The sequence below is a fragment of the Lissotriton helveticus genome, chromosome 5_1 (assembly GCF_964261635.1).
Source record: "Lissotriton helveticus chromosome 5_1, aLisHel1.1, whole genome shotgun sequence".
Classification (NCBI taxonomy): Eukaryota; Metazoa; Chordata; class Amphibia; order Caudata; family Salamandridae; genus Lissotriton; species Lissotriton helveticus.
In genome coordinates, this window is record NC_136065.1 from 1,852,497,257 (window position 1) to 1,852,520,052 (window position 22,796).

Genomic DNA, 22,796 nt, shown 5'->3' on the forward strand with positions numbered 1-22,796 from the left:
TCCAGTGGACCCGAGCTTACACGCCTCTGAACTATGTACACCCCCACCCCCCCCCCGGGACTTCTCCTGGCACTCTAATTCATACTCACTGGGTCACTCTCATGGACTTCTTTACGTTTTTTCCTTTGTCCTGGCCGCCATTTTGCTGCTGTTCTCGGCAGCTTTTCTCTGGACCCTGACCCGCCATCTTGTCCATTCCCTCGACCTTTCCCCTTTTCCCCCGTTTCCCCCTTGACGATCCTTAAATGTTTCTTCCTTTTTCTGATTTGCCTTTTCTCCATACCCTTGTATCCCTCCCACCCTCCCTTGGTGTTGTGACTGCGTACCCCCTCAGACCTCACTTAACGGAACTCTGCTCTCCTGTTTTTTTGGGTCTTGGCCTGAGAAAAGCTACTATTTGTATATATATGTATATAGAGATAACTCTAATCACTAGTATATGCAGTAGACCTTTGTACTCTATCATTCCTATGTGACTCTTAGAGTATATCCATTCGTATCCCTTCCCTATGTATATAGAGATAACTAATCACTAGTATATGCAGTAGACCTTTGTACTATCTACCATTCCTATGTGACTCTTAGAGTATATCCATTCGTATCCCTTCCTTGAATATCTCTTCCTTGTGTGACTTTATAAATTGTACATTTGCAATTTATTTCTGTTTGTATCTTTTATGTAACACATGTAATCCTAAGTCCTTATGTATCGCAACTGGTTCTTATGTAAAGCGCTCTGACACCTTCGGGTAATGTTTGCGCTATATAAAATCACAATAAATAAAGAAATAAAAATAAAATCTATTATACCGCATTGAGCTAAGTTTGCAAAGCATGGTTCCCTTGGGTAGGAACAGGCGGGCAACTACAGCCAAATTTCAGGGGTGTGGGGGGCTGAAAAATATTTCGGGTGGGGCTAATTCTTCCAACCATAGACAGAGTGACTGAAAACACAACAAAGGCTAATTTATAAGTAAATGGTCTTTTAAAGACCTGTTAAGTACTCAGGTGCGGCTGCAATTAGATGGTCGCCAGCCCGCTGAAGCTGTCTCCGCCTGGGTTGACACACACGACAGGGGGGGCTGAAGCCCCGTGAGCCCAATGGGTGTTGCGCGCCTGGGTAGGAATAACACCTTAGTACAGATAACCCCAATCGCTGTGTTACCTTTTACATCCTGACTGTGTTTCTCCCAACCACGCACTCTCAACATGTAATATCTACAAGTATGGAATATCTAAGACTCCTACACCACAAAGCCCTTATTACAGCGGCAATCTGTGCAGGTAGGTTCCTGGGGGGGGGGGGGAAGGGGGGGGGGAGGAGAGGGGCTCTACAGATGACAAAATAGGGAAAATTAAATAAATAAATAATTCATATTCTGTCGTCTGTCCACATCCCCCCACCGGGCTTACCTGCGCGGACTGCTGCTGCCTTATTGTCTTATGAAACATTTCCTGTGTATTGATTTACACACTTGTAAGATTCATTGCTGTGTGTATGTGATGTAAATTATTGTTTGTTTTTTTGCAAGGGTCACCCTCCTCAATGAATAATCAAAACCCTTAAAGTCACTAAATTAACCTGTGCTCAACCCCTTTGTATGTATGGAACAGAACACATAAGCGTTGCTATGCGTTAAGTATTTATGAGGTATCAAAACAGAAATAAAGTCGAAATGCAAAACAATAAAACTCCCAAACTGAGTTTGAAAAAAAGGGTACCATTTAATAAACAACATGACACCAAAATTAGAAAAATCCAATAAGAGCAACTTAAGATATGCTTTTTTAAATTGTAGTTAGGAACTGAAGATATGCATGTTTATAATTGTAGGCAATGTCAATAGCTCAAACTCATGTAAAGCAAGACCTATTGCATTGGCAATGCTTGTTTGCTAGTGTGACTGGAAAGTTGTGGGAAAATATCTATCCCTTAAGGCCATACTTAAACTTAAAGAGTACAAACATATTTTGTTAAACTTAAAGCAGAAAATGTTTACTATTCAATGTATTCTAAAATACATGTTTGAGGACTGACTGGCTAGGCAGCTCTTAAGTAACGTAGAGCAAATGTCCACCGCTGTAATGTTATTTTATACTGTGATTATATAGCGCCCATTCATTTGGCTCTTTGAATTTGTTTTACGGTAAATGTTTAGTGTTACAGCACACGCTGTTCCGTCAATTTCCACGCTGCGATTTTGTTTTCATTTTTGTGTCAGCCTACGGAGGAGGTGTTTTATCACACTGGATTCATGTCCGTACAGAGCAGGCCAACACAAATAGGTGCTGCAAGTTGGAGAACGAGTCCTCTTGCGCCATTTTATTTGAACTAGTGTTTACATCAAACAATACATCCTAAGTGCTTCATATTAACTTCGGACAAATCATTTGCCTGGGGATTAGGGTGTTATGCCACTGAAACGCAATCAGTCTGTTGATTTTCTAAACTGCCAAACTAAACAGTATAAAATAGGCACGTGTAAAAAGAAAAATATAATTAATGAAAAGGCGGCCTAATTTTAATACACTGAAATAAAGCTAAACAAAAAGGCTGCCTTTCTAAATGGCTTCCTGAATTATAGCTCTCACAGTATAGAAAAGTTCATTTGGGCGAACCAGTAGAGATTATTAATCTTGGATGCTAATTGGGTTTCATTGAGCATAGCTTTTTAGTCGTTTAACTTGTGTGCACCAATTACATGCCCTATAGCTAACAGAGGTCTAAAGTTATGCATAGTGTGTTGTCGTATCTTATGCTTTGATAAGCAGATGACAAAAGGGGCCTTGGTGGGGTCAGTGAGTTAGGAAGACAGGCTTGTTTGGAGCTCGGCCCCCGCTGCAGAAGAATCCTTGGCTGCTGTTTGAAAAGAAACAAAAATAACAAGATCTTCTATTGCATTTGGGTGTAAATAGTTCCCAGTGGGACAGAGATGGGACGAGAGAGATGTACAGGCAGGCTACGAAAAGGAGCAAAAGAACCCCACAAAAATGGCCACATGCTGAAGTTTGTCTCATCTCAGGTGCCACTGTCTCCCCGCTTCAGGGCGGAGGTCTGTGCATTTGAAGACAGGCGCAATTATATCAGGCAGCAAATGGTGCCCGGGCAGGCTAGGGGAGATGTATTAGCACAAGGTGAACGAGGAACATTCCAAGCATGTTTTGAAAACGAAATGAATACTCCATGCATAACAAAGAGAAAAACCTCAGTGTATAGTGCTTCAGATCAAATCTAGAAAGCAAAATGCCCACAATTACACTAACAAGCTGTCTCCGCGTTAAAGCGCGCATGCATATCTCCGGTCCCTACGTGTGCGTGTTGCAATGGAAAACAACCGCGTGTCTGCCTTGTATAGCGTGAGAGCACATAGTGGGAGCGTGTGAGGCAGAGAGGAGACGCCATGCGCGTGCACATCGCCTGTCCATGCGCGCACATGGTTTTTGTCTCCTTTCGCGCACCAAACCAACAACAATAGGCTCCCCAAGCCGTGCTAGGCGAGACCTAAAAATAAAGTGTGAATGATAGTCAATGGTTGTGATTCACCAGAACCTGGGTATGATTTGATGCGAACTGCAATGGAGTGTACGGCAGATATGCCACCTACGTTCTTCCTGGTCAAAGATTTTACCTTCTGAATTAGTCCTTTAAGCCTCGATTCACCACAGGAGGATAATTCTAAAGCCCCCAGTACCCACAGTGGAAGGTTTTAGAGACTCACTGGTTATTAGGCACAGGCCAACAGCAGGGGATAGTTGGGTCCAGTTGCCACTGGTCAGTTGAAGTAAGACACCTCTTGTAGCGTTTCCATAGCTTTAACAGTAAGTCATCCTCATGACCCTTGGAAGTCCACTTTGTCCTGGGTAGAAGAGGGAACAGGCCCAGACCCACAGGTCACAGACAGCAGATCCAATCCTCTTCTGTTCTTCCTTGGGTCCAGGAAAGTTCTGAAGTGGGCTCATTAGGTTGCAACTGTGTATGAGGGGTGTACTATGATAATCTTGGTGTCCTTCCACATCTAATATTAAAATTCAGTTTGAGGCAGCCATTGTACCCACAGTAAACCCAGTCTGTGGAACGAAAGTAGGGTTTTTCAGCAATCAGGCAGTGGGTACACAAAAATTGTTTTGGCGTCTTGTTTTCCTTTCTCTCAAATGCAACCCTAGTGTTATATGTAAAACCCAGCAGACCTGTCTGGCAGGATTTGACACTGATGTCAAAATAATGCTCAGAGCCCCCGCTGTGCTTATTTGGTGAGGTTCAAAGGAGTAATATCTGGCCATTCATGTCAGACTATTGTTTGCTCCTATGAAGCATTTTGCATTCTTTTCAGACTTATTCAAATGCTAATCACTCGCTGTGAGAAGTTTGAGAGCAATTGCAAATTAGACTCCAGGAACTTCAGTAAGGGAAAACATAATTTCTTGAAAGTTACTTTTCCTCAATATTTATAAAGAGCCTGAATTCACTATTGAATTGGATTTTTAATAACTGTTAAAAATAGTTTATTATTTTCTAGCTAGTCCCATTTCTGAGACACAGTATTAGGATTTTAATCTGTTCTCTGGTTTTCTTCAGAGGTCAGCTAGACTTGCAAGAGTGAAAAATATGTAGCTTTCCGGTTAGAGCGGTTGACCATGAAGCTGGGGAACCGGGTTCGAGTCTCGGCAATGACGCTCAACATCCTGTGATTCTGGGCAAATCACCTAATCTCCCTGTGCCTAACAAAAATAAAAACAAGCATTGGCATAGCCAAAAGGTCTTGTTTTGGGACATTATAAGTGCTGAGCCATGCAACAGTTGAGCAGCAGAGGCGAAAATCCCTGAATTTGGTCTGCACGTCCTCTTCTCTGCCTTATGGCGGATTTAACAAATGTTGCTGTTAAAGGAGCGAATTCCTTCCCTCAGACGAGTGAGGCTCGTGCCTTACGTTTTCTGTAAGCTGCAAAAAGCTGCTTATACAACCCTATGATCAGAATTTTCTCAGCCAGGTTGCAGTTGGTGGTCATTTTACATGGTGGAAATAATGAAGCTATCGATAGGGGTCCAATCCCCGCCTCCCACCTCCTCCCCTCAGAGCCAAGAGTTGTTTCACCTCGTTAAGCCCTTGTGCAGAGAAGTTGCCCAAATCCTGGGGTTTTGCTTAGTCACTATGCGCTGGCGAAAGGGTGACAAACGGAGGGCTTTGAGTCCCAGCTGAGCGACGTTTGACGTGGAAAGGCTTGAGTGCATTACAGCGCTTTCTGCTCATCCCGCCTGACTCAGAGCTATGCTGTTCAGTGAGGACAGAGCAACTGCGGACACCGAAGGCCTGCAAACGGAGGGTTGTTTGTGCTTAATAAGACACCATTGTCCCGGCTGCGCACGTCATCCTGCCGCGATTGTAAAACAAAAAAGCATTGGCAAAGCCAATAGGTCTTTGATCATTGTTGCCTTCCTTGATGAGCGAACAAAGTTCAATAAAACCAGCAAATAAAGAGGTAAGCGAGAACAAAAGGGGGAGGAGGGACTAAGAACAAGTGAAACAGTAAAAGAAAATGAGGTTCTTGAGCAACTAAAAATAAGAAACAGCCCGCGAAAAAGTGAGTTTGATATTGGTGCAGGAGACAGAGCGATGGGAGAGATATCTTTGAGGCACAGATGAAGAAAAAGAAATGACAAAATGAGGAGGAGACTGAAGAGAGAAAAGTCGATATAGACACGAGAGACGTTGAGAGTGGAGTGAGCGACAGGAAGAAACAACAGGGGCGTAACACAGGCCCCGCAGCCCCCGCGTTGTGGGGGGCCCCCTCGCTCCAGGGACCCCGGTCGGGCCCCCTCAATACATCAATGATCATCCTGGATTTTAATGGTGCGCTGTGTGCACCGCTGAGCTGATTGTTGCACGGGCCCTGAGTTACTTATATAGGGTGGTGCGCGCCGCGGGCCCCGACAGGGCCCCGTGAGGCTCTTGCAAATGGTGTAGGTGGGGCCCCGGCCGGGGCCCTGGCCTGACCTGAGGCTAGTTATAATGGTGTGCAGGGCCCGGTGAGGCTCTTAAGAAATTGTGCAGGGCCCCGGCAGAGGCCCCTGAGGCTCTTTGGCTCTTGCAAATGGTGTGGGCGGGGCCCCTGAGGCTAGTTAAATGGTGTGTGGGCCCCGGCAGGGGCCACGTGAGGCTCTTGCAAATGGTGCGGCGGACCCGGCTGGGGCCCCTGCCTGAGGCTCTTTATTCACGGTGTGCGAGATTCATTGAATAAATTACAGGGTGAATGCGCGCGGGCGCGGCGTGCACTGGTTTCACTTTCCACCTTCCGGCCCGGGACGCGTATGCGCGCGTTAGGGTGGGGGGGCAGGGCTGGTGACCAATGCCTGACCCCTGATTATAATTGTCATGACTCATGTCATGCGCAATGCGCGTTAGAGTAAGGTGTGGCACTTGCATCCAACAACAAGAGAAGACCCATCAGCAACGCTCCTACGCAGGCCAGGACTGTCTGAAGTTCACTGCGTCACCGACCGGGCCTGCCCTGTAGCCATAATTAAAATTATTTAAATTGCACCCCGGCCCCCTACCAGGCTAGCTAGACTTGCGCTGGGCGCAGCCTCTCTGCCCGTCCCGCTTGCGGCCTTGCGCCGGCTAACAGAACTGTGAGCTGCTGCAGCCTGCAGGCCAGGCCCAGCCGCCAGACCGTCCTCAGGTCAGAACAGGTGTCAGGTGAGTCAGAGTCTGTGTCCGACTCGGTCCAAGCCTAGGCTAATTAGAGGTCTGAGAGGGAACACAGCAGCCGCGGCATGCCGGGCGGGGCGAGGCCGGGCCTGAGGCACTTATACATGGTGCGCGTGCTCTTGCAAATGGTGCGTGCGGACCCCGGCTGGGGCCCTGGCCTGAGAGGCTTGTTATAATGGTGCGTGGGCCCCGGCTGGGGCCCCGTGAGGCTCTTAAGAAACTGTGCAGGGATCCGGCCGGGGCCCCTGAGGCTCTTGCAAATGGTGCGGGGGCCCTGGCTGGGGCCCCTGAGGCAGGCTCTTTATTCATGGTGTGCAGTGCGAGGCTCAGTCTCTTTAAATTGAATAAATTATGGGGTGGGTGTGCGTCAGGTCAGGACTGTTTGAAGTCCACTGCTTCACCGGCCGGGCCTTTAGCCATAATTTAAATGATTTGTACCCCGGCCCCGGGCTCCCTACCTGGCTGGCTAGCCTTGCGCTGGCCGCAGCCTCTCTGCCCATCCCGCTTGCGGCCTTGCTCCTAACAGTTACAGAACTGTGAGCTGCAGTCTGCAGGCCAGGCGCCCAGACCTCAGGTCAGGTGTCGGGTGAGTCTGTGTCTGAGTCAGACGGTCCTAGCCTAGGCTAATTAGAGAACAAAGCGACCGCGGCATCGCATAATTTCAGTAGTTCTGGTCATTATTTGTCAGACATAAATTGCATGTAGAAATTGATCTTTTTCTTCCTCGCAGCAGCCTATGGTAAGATGTTTTTGTCGGACTCATGTGTGAGCCGAACCTTAAAATGGGCGCCTAATTCCATTCTATCTTTGCACATTGGGATGCCTGACCCCAAGATATGCTGCCCAGAAGTCTTGTGATTCGCAAGGCTTCAGTTTGCAACGTGGGTGTAAAGAATCCTGACAGGCAAACACTGCTGCCTTCTCTTTGTCACACTCTATACACTTTGTCACGAATCGACAAGATACTAGGGCTTGTCGCACATTCACTTGCACCAAGAAAAGTAAGGGCATGGGGTATTCCCACAATGAAAAGACACCCAACAAGTATTTATTGAGAAGGAATTAATCAATCACGCAATAAAAATGTATTCATTCATTCATTCATTCACTAAACAATCACCCTGAGGAAGACAGGCGATACATACACACTGACATGGAAACTATGGAAGAGCAAAGTATGAAGGCCTTTTATCCTGGGCTGAGAAATCTTAGTACTTTCAATTGATAGGAGGTGGATGCACAAGAACTACTACACTTACAGGGCAGAAGACGATGCATCAATTAAAAGATAGTATTTGACATTTGGTAGCAGTGAGTGTTGGGCTTGTTCAAGCGTCACTCAGGTGAAGTTCAGTTTAGCGCCCCTGCGCTTTTGTTTTTTTCCACTTCCTTGGTCCCTCTGGAATTTGACCCTGATAAGCAGGACTTGGGCTTTTACCTTCGCTTTATTTTGTTATTTCAGTGTACCATCATAGGTAATGGAACATTGACCTGCCTCTACATGCACTATCCGACCTGGCTCTTTGGCTCCATCCAAACTACTCACTGTCAGGAATGCTCCAAGGGCAGATCCACCACAGTCTCCAATCCTTTCCTGCTTTTCGAAAATTTCTCAGACAAAATCAGATCGTCCTGCACTTGTACGTCAATCCCTGTAGTCCCCTGGATGCAATACTAACACTCACCTGCTTTATCACACAGCATCCTGCTCAGCTCTTCAGCTGTAGCTGTGGGCCATGTCACAGCATTTCCTCATTTCTCAGTTGGTAAACAGTAGTCAGGGTTGTCGACTAACTGTTGTGGGAATGTTCATGATGCCTAAGTAATCCGTGGTGTGTGTCATTATACAGAAGTCAAAGGGTTCTTTATAGAGCTCTGTGTTTCGTTGGAGACTCTGAGACTGTAACCAATTGTTAGACCTGGCATCTTTGGCGTGGTTTTCTCCTATCGTTTTGCCTCTACCTCCTGTATTTTTGATGCTGTGCTGGATTTCGTTTTTGCTGGTTTAGATGCTTTGGACACTACCACTGCTGATCAGTGCCAGAGTGTAAGTGCTGCCTATGTAAAATGTTATTCTGATTGGATATACATGTTTGGCATATTTGTATCACCATGAAGTCCCTAGTAAAGTGCACTGGGTGTGCCAGGGCTGGTGATGACAAATGCTACTAGTGGGCCTGCAGCACTGATTGTGCCACCCGCAGGAGTAGCCCTAAAATGATGTCTCAGGCCTGACACTGCAGTGCCTGTGTGCAGTTTAGAAACTGCCATGTCCTCCCTTGTCAGTGTCCCCACTGACCAGGCCTAACACTTCCCTGTTTGTGCACATCAGTCACCCCTATGGAAGGCCCAAGGTACCCCCCTGGGCAGGGTGCAGTGTATGTCAAAGGTAGAGCATGTACTAGTGCAGGTAACATGCTCTGATAGTGAAAGGCAGCCATTTTCGTTTTTCACTATTGTAAGGCTATCTTGCTCCATAGATTAACATGGGGGATGCTGGCTACAGTGGTTAACAGCATTTCTTAACATAGGAACAAGATAGGACATAAGTATCTAGTATGCCTTAAATCAGAATTTAATAACACATCTTTTAGGAAAGGTGTTTTTTTTAATCCTGTGTTTGAGAACAGTACTTTTAGAAAGTTGCTGTTCTCTTGTCGACCTTTCTGTGTGCCTTGGCCTGTTTGTGGATTGACTGTCTGGTTTGAGAGTGACAGGGGCTGGGGATTCCCCAGGAGGCTGGCTGAGTCAGCCCTTGTCTGAATGACTGCATTTGCAACTGGAGTGGTGGGAGGAGTTAGCACCTGGGCCTGAATAGGGCTGTGCCTGCCTTCCACAATGCTGGCTCCACCTCCTGCTGGGCGGCTAACGACCCTGCCCCTCACTCTGAAAGGAAAGAAGAAGCCAGCAAAACAAAGCACTCAGGAGACACCCAGAACTGGTTCAGACCGGGCTCAGGGCCCACATGCACAAAGAGAACAACGACTTTTAGGGGTATAAGTACAGGACCCCTGACAACAGAAAACTAGATCATCCTGGAATCAAGAAGGAACCTCTGCCAAGGAGAAAGCTGAAACTGAAGAAGGAAGACTGTCCTGCTGTTGCTCTGCTGGACTGACCTGTTGCGTTGCTGCCAAGGAGAGGGGAAGGACTTTGCTGCTGAGCTGTGTCCCCTGTCTTGAAGGAATCTCCAAGGGCCTGAGTAGAGCTGGCTCCCTGTTCTGAAGTCCCAGGAACAAAAGGACTTCACCCCCAGCTTCCCTGAACTCTGCTGACAGTGTTCTATCCTTCCTAGAGTGCTTGATCTAGTTGTGGGGCCTCTGGAAGTTGTACCTGTGCTGGGAAGCTTGAAACTAAGCTTGAGAGACTTTTCCAATTGAAAAGTGTTGCATCGCTCGCTTGCGGAGCGCATCCCAGACAGTGCGAGAACTTTCCCGCCGCTACGAAGGCCGAGATCGTCGCAGCGCCTGACGCCGCTGCCAGAGCCGTCGCCTCCTTCGTGTGCAGGACGCACCAGACCGGTGCGGGAAAGTCGAACATCGCTGCGAGTGTCGTCGCAGAGCCTGTCGTCGCTGGGTGAGATCGCCGCACCGCTTGCTTGCGGACCGCATCACGTCGCTGCGAGCATCGTCGCAGAGCCATCGCATCGAGGAGCTGCGAGAGAGAGGATCACCACTAGACCGCGCATCGTCGCCCCGGAGATCGTCGCCCCTACGAGATCGTCGCATCGTGCCTTTGCGTGAACAAACTTCCTACGGAACTTACGCACCGGAATCCATACAAGTGGCCTTCCTCCCTATACAGACCGGATTCGTCGCAACACGCCCGCTGCTGCAGCGGGGTTGTCGCATCGCCTCCCCAGGGTCTCAGGAGCAACGCATCGCTTGTTTTCCACCGCACCAGCTTCTGCTTTTGGAACTTTGTTGCAACTAAAAGGTACTGTGAGTAAACGTGACGCAACTGTGAACTTTTCACGCATCTGTAGAGAATTCTATCGCAACCTAGAGAATTCTATCGCAAAACTTAAGAACTCTTTTGAAACCATATTCTTGAACTGTGTATGTTGGATTTTTGTCGTTATGGTCTTGTGTAGTTTAGATTAAAATACCTTTATTTTCATAAACTGTTGTGGAGTCAGTTTGTGGTATTTTCACTGTGTTACTGTGAGTGTTGGTACAAATACTTTACACATTGCCTCTGGTTAGCCTAGACTGCTCGTGCCTAGCTACCTAGAGGGTGAGCAGGGGTTATCTCAGAGGGTTTCCTCCTTACCCTGCCTAGAAGCAAGGGTCCCTATTTGGACAGTGGTACTTACCCCTGCCAACTAGAGACCCCTAGTTCTAACACCAATCCACACCCATCAAAATATCACTTGTATGTCTCTCCACTTTCTGTTTCTTTTCATCAATAGTGTAATCATTAGTCTGACATTCTTACACTGTCGAAGATCGCTACATTGGAGAGAAAGTGTTCACTACAGCAATAACCAACAACCCTCAACTCTCAAAGTTCCTGACACTCCTGTTCTCCTGAAATTTTGAGCTCTCCTTGTTGCTAGACACATGACACGTCTTACTCTTATGCTTTTTCTCCATCTGGCATAGTAGCCCCTCCCCTCCTCTGCTCTCCTACCCTAATGGTGTAATACCTCCACCATTCCCTCCTCCTCTCCTGTAGCAGTGAATTCTTTTTTTTTTTACAGAGGATTCAATTTTTTTAACTTTATTGTATATGTGCTATTTCCGACACCCCAAGAATTTGAAGCTGAGTTTGAAAATGTGGGCAAACAGAATAATTATCCATCTTTGCATGATAGTGTCATATCCATAGCACTTTGCAGGTTCATCCTTGTATTCTTAGGGATGAAGAAAAAAATATCTCAACTCTACATGGAGAGTAAGATAATTTCACTTATCTGTTGAAAGTAGAAATGCAAAGACAGTAGGTCTTACTTTAACTGCATGCGTGCGGCGGCTTTTTTCGCGCTGCGCTGCTTTTTTAAAAAGCCGCGTTGCATGACGAGCTCAGCTCGTCATCAGCGTGCAAGCGGCACAACTCATCACGAGCTGAGCTCGTCATGAGCGTGGAAGGGGTTAATGTTCTATTGCATGGAAGGATCTTTTATGCATGCTTATATTTTCATCAAACTCAAAAGGTAATGGGACGAATGCTTACAATTTGTTTTACAACTGGCAATTGCTCAGAGTAGCATTTCACACCATCATTCTTCTGAACTCCATTTCGCCTTAGTTTGGACTCAGCCATATGCAAGTCTTGACTCTGCTCCAATAGGAACAATCCAAAGTGGTACATCGTGGGCTGCGCCGCCGGGCGGGGGGGGATTATGGGGGGGCCCCCTCCATAATAATAAAGATATTTGTAAAGCGCTATGGCTGCGCCATCTCGGCGTGTCCCCGCGCTGCGAGAGCAATACTAGCCAGACACTGTGACTGACCCACATCAGACACCAGACACCCAACTCACCTTTGGAACAGGTGAGTTTTTAACATACACCTAAACTTAGTTTCCGATTGTTGGAGGCGAAGACTGAGCGGGAGTTTATTCCAGCTTGTGGCGGCCATCACTCTAAAAGACCGACCTCCCATTTTAGCCCTCTTAAAACGGTGGGTCACCAATGTGCCCATACCGCAAGACCGTAGCGCTCTCCTCGGCTCATACCTAGTGATCAAATCAGTAAGGTATGGGGGAGCCTTCTGCCATAGGATATGGTGACATATCAGGAGGGCCTTAAACAGTATCCTTTCCTTTATTGGAAGCCAGTGGGGGGTCGCCAATGCGACTCTGGATGTTGCTCTCCTAGGTAGTCTAAGCACTAGACGTGCCGCTGCATTTTGTAATACCTGAAGCCGCCCTATACTTTTGCTGGAAGCTCCCAAGAAAAGGGCATTCCCGTAATCAAGCCGGGATGTAACCAGGGCCTGGGTCATCGTGCGTCTAGCCTCCAAGGGGAGTAGGTCCAAGGTTTTATTCAGGATCTTAAGCACCCCAAAACACTTCCCCACCAACCGCCCAATATGTGCCTCATAGGAAAGTGTGGGATCTACCCAAATCCCTAGGTTTTTTAGCTTCCGTACACGGGGTAGGTGCTGTACCCAGACAGCTTGGCCACCAGTCGCACGTCCATTTGAGTTGATCACCACCGACCACCAGCACCTCCGTCTTTAAGCCGTTCAGCTTTAGACAGTGGTTATCCACCCACACTGCTAGAGCCTGCATACATGCTCTAAAGTTGTTGGATCCACCTGACGGTGCCTGGGAGAGGGTGAGCAGCAGTTGAGTATCGTCGGCGTAGGATACTATCTCTACACCAAACGATTGAACCACAGCTGCTAGGGGTGCCATGTATAAGTTAAATAAGGTAGGGCTCAAGGCCGAGCCCTGTGGTACCCCCTGTTACAGTGCCATTTCCACAGATTGAAACGAGCCTCTCTGGACCTGGAAACTTCTGCCAGTCAGGAAGGAGTTTAACCAGCCGAGCGCCCGACCCGTCACACCTCCCCTGTTCAGACACTGTAGCAAGGTGATATGTGCTACAGTGTCGAACGCTGCACTTAGGTCAAGCATGACCAGTGCCATGGTGTGACCTGCGTCAGCGCCCTGCCGTAGCGTCTCTGTGGCACGCAGTAAGGCAGTTTCGGTCGAATATCCTGCCCGAAACCCCGACTGGGATGGATGAAGGAGTTTGGCCTCCTCCACAAACGCCATCAATTGTGAGTTCACTATTTTTTCAGCTACCTTCGCGGTATATGGCAGGAAGGAAATCGGTCTCAGATTGTCTAAAACTGCATGACTTATGTTGGCCTTTTTCCTTATCGGTAGAACGATAGCCTTCTTCCAGCTCAGCGGAAGGATCTGGGTGCTAAATGAAGTTTCAAGGACATAGCGAATGTATGGTTCTAAAACCTCTAAGCTCTCTCCCACCACTCTAGGGGGGGCTGGATCACGAGGAGATCCTGACTTCACACTAAGGCATGTTCTTACAAGCTCCTTAGATGTAGGTACTGTGAAGCACTCCAGCCTACTGTCAGAGCCAAAGTACTCAGCCTCCCTCATTTCTACAAAGGTCTCCCCACTTGCAGGACAGCTGGAGAAGGAGCTATGAATTTTACACACCTTACTAGCAAAGAATTCTACCACTCTGTTACATTCCATGAAAGAGTCCGACTCAGACCCATTGGAGCTGGAAACTGCTGAGATCTCCTTATACATTTTAAAAAGCTCTCTAGCGGAGCATTCTGCCTCACTGATTCTAGTTTTGTAATGAAGGGCCTTTGCTTCTCTCACCTTTCTTTGATAGCCCCTCTGGGCAACTCTATACTCATTTTTTCTAAGAGTGTCAAAGTCCCTCCGCCAGCTTCTTTCCAGCTTCTTACACTCCGACCTGAGTGACTGCAGGTCTGACGTATACCATGGGGCAGATTTTCTAGCTCTCTTCCCTTGCTTAGTGGTATACAATGGCGCTACTGCATTCAGGGTTTCAAGGATACGGGCTTCCAGATTTAAATTGGAGCTTTCACTATCCGCTCCTCCCGGCATCCCCCCAATGCATAGCTTCTCATTAAATACAGACTGGGAGAGGTTCTTCCACTTTCGGTGGGGATAGCTGTTATCACCCCCCCTCAGGATATCTTCAGCCCCAGTGATACAGATATCAAAAGGAACCAGAACGTGGTCAGTCCAAGGGAGCGGACTTGGGGCTCTCGTCATTATACCATCCCAGCTGGCAAACACTGGATCCATTAAATGGCCATGCGTATGGGTGGGGGTGTGATTTAGCAGCTCTAAATAGTTATCCTGTAATTCCTGTTTAATCTCTACAGCCTCTTTCAGTCGTGCATCCTCAAAGTGAATATTCATATCTCCCAGTAGCATGAACTTACTACGCCTAAGCGCCATATGTGCTACACATTCTTGCAGACTTTGTCTAAAATTGCCTAAACTCCCCGGTGGTCTGTAAAGAAGGATACCCGATATATGACCCTGAGGGCCAATTTGTAGTCCAAACCTACCGGCCTCACAATTCTCTATCCCTAGAGATTCAAAAGAGCACACAAGAGGCGCTTTAGTGATCACTGCAATCCCCCCCACCTCTTCCTGAGCGTCTATCCACCCTAGCCATGCTATAACCTGGCGGTAATGCCGCAATGACCTCAGGGTCTGAATCCGCCCCCAACCACGTTTCTATCAGGAAGAGTATGTCCAGCTTCTCCTCCTAAAGAAGATCCCAATTTTCCAAACCATGTTTAGGGAGTGATCTGCAATTCAGTAGGGCCCCTTGGAAACTACTTGCCCCTGCCTTACATGCTAGCTCTCTCTTAGCTTTAAAGGAACAATGGGGGCACTTGGTGGACGAGATTACCTCCAAAGTGTGCCTGCAACAATCCACAACCGCTGGGCGTAATTCCCACAGCTCGCGTCCGTCATAGACTATAGGGACCGCGGCGGATTGAGCAGGGGGTAGGGCACTGGGCCGGTCGCGGACGTGCGCAGACGGGCTTAACTTCGGCGCGCCATCGTCGCGCCCGCTGCGCTCGTCCGCTGTGTGGCCGGATGCACATTGGTATATATGAGCCGTGCCCCGGAAGTGATGCTGTAGGTGGGAGGAGTCGCGTCCCTCCGCTCAAGCGGCGCCGAAAAGCCGTGGCGGAACGGGGACGGACCGGGCAGTACAATGGGGCCAGATAACACAACACAGCTCCCCGCAAATGAAAGTAAGTATTTTAAAATACACAACAAGCCCTGTAGTTCTTAGTCAATCACAGTGCAAGTTTTCATAAAACAGTTAAAAAATTCACATCCGGCAACTGGAGTTCGTATACAATTCACAGTGCAAGTTTTAAAGGCTATCTCAAACACACACAGCCCAGCACCTCGCTCGCGCTGCTCTCCATGTGCTCTCCATGTGCTTTGCAGGGGGGCCCCCTCAAGTTTTGTTACGCCACTGAGAAACAAGGAGAGTATGAACAGTGAAAAAGAAAAAACTGAAACAGTAAAAGACAGATGAGTCTTCCAAATAAAAAGAAAGAACACACTGGAGTAGATAGGCTGGGATAGAGCTGAGACACCGCTCCCCCGTCGCTGCAAGTCTGGTGCAGATTCATGAAAAACCAGGCAGAGTAGAGCAATACACTGGGACCATTCGTAAAGTCAGCATCATAAGCAATAGACAGCTAGAGTAGAAATGAGAGCAAGAGAAACGGAAGAAAATCTACTGAAAAGTCTGTTTACATTAAAAAAAACTGCCTTCGTTCTACGACGTAAAAACACCTATTGGCTGGAAATCAGTAGAACAACAAGCACTTTTGCAGTGTTGGTGGGCTCTATAAAAGAAAGCCGCCAGCAAGAAACCTCTGTGCGCGAGGAGACCAGTGAAACTTGAGATGGAGCCCAAGGACAGAAGACATAGTACCTCAATTCACGCTGGAAGCAGGGGACGGGCACTGATTAAGCTGAATCAACTGTGCTTGGTCTGTGCTCCACGGAAATGAGGTTTGGTCTGTATTGGCCAATTAAGGAGGCTGCAAAGAAGAGTGCCACTGCAGCAAACAAATGGTAAGCAATGGATGGGCTCCAAGGCCTTTTTGTAAACAATAGTGTCTAGCAAGAGAGCGCATGCACTGGCAGGCTCAACCCTAAAACGGAAAAAATAAAGCATCTGGCCTTTTCCATCGATCCAACCAGGATCGGAGAAAACATCTCCACATTCATCAGGACCACTCAAACTTCTTCAATTTAGAAAGGAGTTGAAGACCCACCTTTTTAAAAACACTACATCAAAACGCATGAACCGTCCACAACCCACTTTATGCAGGTCTTTGATCCTGTACTACGCTCTGCTGCCTTTTGGCTAGATTTACACTACAGAAATTATGTACATACATTCATACGTTCAAGTACATGCTTAAGTTATTAGAGCTTTCTGCCAAGTGCCAAAGTACGTAAATAGGCTGCTGGCCCTACACATGCTAAATAACGTTGTCCTTTTAAGTCTTACAAACATTTAGTTTAGAGAAAAGGTACACAGCACTGTATGGGCAGCAAGAAAACGACCTCTCTTCTTCCATCTGAAAATGATTCCGAAGAGACTCCTTTCTACAGTGAAATGAGCTCCGAGTTGTACTGCCTCACAGAGGAGGTGCAGCTGTTGCTGGCACAACATAGCAAGCCAGTACTGAAGGGCACTGGAAGGCTTGGGACTGTAAGCTGCTTTCAGGGATCGATGGGCTGAGGCGTCCTCAGCCATTCCAGTTCTAAGGGGCAGCACCAACTAGAATCAGTACATATATGCTCCTAGGCATTGTGCCAGAACATTCAGTACTGGGAAAAATCGTGGGTTTAGAATTTAACCCCGGAGTAAACACTCGGGCCTAACCTGTTTTCAAAATTAAGAAGTTAATTTAATTGTTTGACCCAATTAAAAAAACAAGTGGCGGACTGGGATGTGGGGGGTGAGGGGGGGATAAGGGGACGGTGCACGGAGTTAAATGCCCTGCTTCCTCGGGCCATTAGAGGCTAGAATATAAACGTTTTATAGTACTGGCTTCGGACTCTGATGACAGAACACTAAAATTATACGCTTTGGTGCAGCAAAGATACCATGGCCCTACTGCACCTGCTGCAATGCTGATGACACGCCCCTGGTTACACGACTGCCAGGGACCAGAAGTGTGTCAATCAATCTGGGATACAGCAAGTCACTACAGTGACTTAATATGTAAATGACTTCAATCTTTGTCTTCAGCCAATGGGATAGGTTCGCTTACACCTGTTTAATGTTTTTCCGGACCGCATCACTGAATAAAGACTGCGTTGTCCGCAGTCCAGAGAAAGAGATCAGGAGAGTGATGGTAGAATCTTATTAACTAAAGCCGCGACTAGGAAGACGCACGTCATCCCATTAACAGAATCGGTGACCATCATCTTGAGGCTGGTAATAGTGAAATAAGCAGATGCCACTCAGGGTATTGGAAGAAAAGGTTTGCAAGAATTCTTGTGTTGATACTCGACTGAGACTCCCCAATTTTGAAGTACTAAGGGTAAGAATGAAATAATCACCACTTTCGTGTTTTGGCTTTGTGGCTCTATAGAAATATCCACAAAATAAAATATCTAGCATCGCTATGCCCACCTAAGGCTGGATACACAGTTTTTGAAACAAGTCATCTGGTAAGGTGAATGGTTCAGGCAACTCCGAACTAGGAGCTCAGTTAGGATCTTAACAGAATCTGCAGTCTTGTGTTTGAATCCCAGGAGGACCAGCTCAGCTTTCCGCCAGCTAGAAACGATAAATTAGTAATTCTAAGCTGATGGAGAAAAACAGTTCCTATGTACAATGCCAGGGGGGCAGCACAAGAGACAACACAACGAAGGTGCATGCTGCACTACAGTACATGCTCCCTCCAGGTTCCAAAATTTCTGCTAGGTTGGAACACATGAAAAGGGCAGTGCATTGAGGCAGGCTTTGTCAGCCATATATTCCAAGTAATAAAAGAACGTAAATTGCCATCATCCTTCATACCATCACAGTGCAGGAACACAACATGCAAGTCAAGGTAGTGCATAAACACTGCAGTTGGAGCCAACATGGACACCAGATATGGCATGCACTGGCATTCCCTTATTGCGGCTCGCCATGCATTTATTTATTTTTAAACAAAATTAGTGGCATTTGTCCTTAGTAAAAACTTCCCCATAAACAATGGGGATTTACTTGCCACTTCGGGGTGGATTAGTAAAAAGAGGTGGTTATATATAATACACTCCACCGAGCATTGGGTCTTCGGACAATGGAGCTCCGCCTATGCATAAAGCGCCTCCCTCTGTTCCCACCAAGATAATAACAAGCGCGCGGCAGCAGGGGAAGGGGCCTGCGCGATTCCCTTGCAGGAGCTTGCGACCATATGGCGCCACCATATAGCACTGCGCGCTCCCGCAAGGAAATCGCCAGACGTGCACGCGTTGCCATTGCAGGCAATGCAACACGTGCACGTTTTTGCCCCCAAAGCTGTGCCGATGGCATTAGGTCTCTCTCCTATGCAGCGCATGCGCACTGCGTAGGCGAGACCTAAAAAATGAATGTGTCCGTCTGTAACGAAACTGGTGCTCATGTAAAGGACTCTAATACCTGATATCATCTGGTCTAGTTTGCACTATATAAAACTCTATTAAAAAAATAGTTTTTGGGTGCTCGTCACTGTAAGGACATGCTAATATTACATTTCTACGTGTCCTATTTTTAATTACTATGTACGCTGGCTTGCATTGGCCTACATTTGGGTGCCATTAATATTATAAAAGGAGGTTTTGACCTATCAAAAGGGTTTACTTGGACATGTGAAATGTAAGTTTTTACTGTGCCAGTCAGGTACTATGGTAGGCCTGAAGCACTGTAGTGGGTGGCAGACCCTGGGTACAATTTGTACAATGTACTAGGGACTTATAGGTAAGTTATATATACCAATTAGGAATGTGCAAATTCTACCACATTTAAAGTGGGAGCACAGGCACTTTAATACTGGTTAGCAGGAAAGGCAGATTTCCTACATGTGCAGTGCATGCATATCTCCTATATAGGATGGCTGAAGGAAGTAAAAAACTTTCCTCCAAATCATAGTTTTACTTAAGTGTTTGTGAAGCAGTAGTAAGCCTGTGGGCCTTTGTTGCCTTCCATTGCATTAGCATCTAGGTTACAGACTCTAGATAGCTCCCATCCATGGTGAAGCTTAGACAAAAGAAAGTCTGATGGCCCTTTAATTCAGGCCTTTGTTTTGGGCCCAGTTGGAAGTGAAAATAAGAAAGCCCCCTCACCTCCTGCAGGTTGCTGAATTGGGTCCTGGTGTTGGAAAATCACACCAGGTCAATTTCAGAGTATTTAACTGGTGAGTTGTATCCCAGCTCCAGCTCAGAAACACCTGCTAGAACTGTAATCTGGCAGGATACTCCTTATTTCCCGCACTGTGGATGAGCAAAGACTGTGTGGGGATGGTGCACAGACATAATATCGACTCCAAAATATCGTCTGGACAGAATATCGAGTTTTAAATATCGTTTGGAGAAAATATCGACTAGACAGAATATCGACAGCCAAAATATCGTTTTTAAGGTAAGTGAAGTAATATCGACTGTAAAGAATATAGACAGTGAAAATATCCAAGTATATAATCTAGATAGTAAAAAATATAGTTTTTTAAATAATATTTAATTATTTATAGTGTGTTTATGTTCTAATATGTGTGAAAAGTGTCAATTTTTTTTTTTTTTTTTTTAATTAATTATTTTTTTAATTATTGTGTAATTTAATTCTGTAGCGGGTTGTGGGTTTATAGGGGAATAGGGTGGGAAGTAATTTAATTATAATTAATTAAATATGTAAATTTATTAATTGGTAGTAATTAATTAATTGGTAATTAAATAATATATGTTAATTATTTAAAATTTAATTGGTAATTAATTTTATTTAATTGATTAATTGCTAATTATGTCAATTAAAATAATTTATTTTCTCTAGCGGGTTGTGGGTTTATAGGGGAATAGGGTGGGAAGTAATTTAATTATAATTAATTAAATATGTAAATTTATTAATTGGTAGTAATAATTAATTAATTGGTAATTAAATAATATATGTTAATTATTTAAAATTTAATTGGTAATTAATTTTATTTAATTGATTATTTGCTAATTATGTCAATTAAAATAATGTATTTTCTCTAGCGGGTTGTGGGTTTATAGGGGAATAGGGTGGGAAGTAATTTAATTATAATTAATTAAATATGTTAATTTAATAATTGGTAGTAATATTTAATTAATTGTTAATTAAAAAATGTTTGTTAATTAATTAAAATGTAATTGGTGATTAATTTTATTTAATTGATTAATTGCTAATTATGTTAAATGAAAGGGGTATTTTTAGGGTTCAGGGTCAGTTTTTAGTTTTTGGGTAAAGGGGTATTTTTAGGGTTCAGGGTCAGTTTTCAGTTTTTGGGTAAAGGGGTATTTTTAGGGTTCAGGGTCAGTTTTCAGTTTTTGGGTAAAGGGGTATTTTTAGGGTTCAGGGTCAGTTTTTAGTTTTTGGGTAAAGGGGTATTTTTAGGGTTCAGGGTCAGTTTTCAGTTTTTGGGTAAAGGGGTATTTTTAGGGTTCAGGGTCAGTTTTCAGTTTTTGGGTAAAGGGGTATTTTTTGGGTTCAGGGTCAGTTTTTAGTTTTTGGGTAAAGGGGTATTTTTAGGGTTTTTTGGGTAAAGGGGTATTTTTAGGGTTCAGGGTCAGTTTTCAGTTTTTGGGTCAAGGGGTATTTTTAGGGTTCAGGGTCAGTTTTCAGTTTTTGGGTAAAGGGGTATTTTTAGGGTTCAGGGTCAGTTTTCAGTTTTTGGGTAAAGGGGTATTTTTAGGGTTCAGGGTCAGTTTTCAGTTTTTGGGTAAAGGGGTATTTTTAGGGTTCAGGGTCAGTTTTGGGTTTTTGGGGTACATATACAATATTGCCTATTATTTAATTAAATGTTGTTACTATATATATATGTTTTAAGAAATATGATTAAAAATATATATTTTTTTTACTTTCATTAAATATTTAATTATTAAAAGTTATTTTAAGTATTGTTAATTATATTTTAGTAATTAATTTTTTATATTAATGTAATTAAACATTGTTTTTAGTAAAGTCGATATTTTTTACAACGATATTTTTGTAAACGATATTTTGTAGTCGATATTTTTGTACTTACCTGTTTGTACATACAAACTCGATATTTTTGTAGTAGATATTTTCACCTCGATATTTTGGGTACTCGATATTGTGGTAGTCGATATTCTTTCAGTGATCCTGTGGGGATATAACCATACCCAGTTTGACCCTTATACTGTTACTGCAAAAAGTGTGTTACATGAAAATGCAGAGATAGGGAGAGAGTGCATACAAAATAAAGAACAGAGGCAGAGAAAGACAAGGAGAAACAGACAAAGGGAAAGACAAAAAGATGGGGTGATGGAAACGACAAAAGGAAAACAAGAGACATTTGGAGAAAAGCACTGAGATGGGGAGTGAGACTGGGAGAGAAAGTGGAGGTAGAGTCAGAATGACAAGTACGTGATAAGTATGAGAGAAGTTGGCCTAACGGCTAGGGCGCTCGACCTCGGACCTGGGGATCTGGGTTCGAGTCTCGGTAACGACGCCAAAAAACCTCCTGTGATTCTGGGCAAATCTCTTAATCTCCCCGTGCCTAAAATGAATGTGTGTCCTCACGTAACGTAACTGGTGCTATGTAAAGCGCTCTGATACCTGATTCAGTTCGGGTCTAGTTCGCGCTATATAAAACTCTGCAAAAAAAAAAAAAGTACAGAGAGAAATGGGAGTAAGAGAGACAGATAGGGCTAGAAAGAATGAGATAAAGCTTAAGGCTGACACTGGGAGATGGAGGGAAAGAGGGGCTTGACAAGACAGAGTTAGACAAGGAACATTGAGGCAGTGAAAGAAAGACAGACATGGGGAGACAGAGATATAGAAAAAAACAAAGGAAAAGAAAGGGAGGGCCATGGACACACTGGAGTATTTCCATACGGAACTACCTGTCTCTGTGTATCCCTCTACGTGTCTAGCTAAACCTGTCAATTGACGTCATTTAGCAGTCGCCACGGGTCGCAACTTTGATCCCTGGCTTTCCCCTTACAACCACTTCCACAGGCATTGTGACCCCTAGCTTAAGAGGTTGTTAAAGTAGAGCCAGGAAAAAAAGTTAACCAGGCTTCTTATGATCCTTTTAAAACTTGCTTACCCTACAGCAAATCGGGATGCTTGTCCGACAGAAATTATCCCAGTGGTGAAACTCACACTACAATGAAACAAAATGTTGCCACCATTCGTGAACCAGGAGCCCCGTTATGAGCTGCCTTTCCAGCGCATTGGGAAGACACTGTGCTCAAACAGAAAATAACAACTGTAACATAATGAATTTATTGTTGGTAGTTGAGAGAGCTGGTAATAAAAGTAGTCTAAATACCTCACTTTTTTATGCATTCAGGGAAAAAGGAAAGAAGCCAGTGATGAGGGAAAAGGAAGAATTAATAGACGGCCAG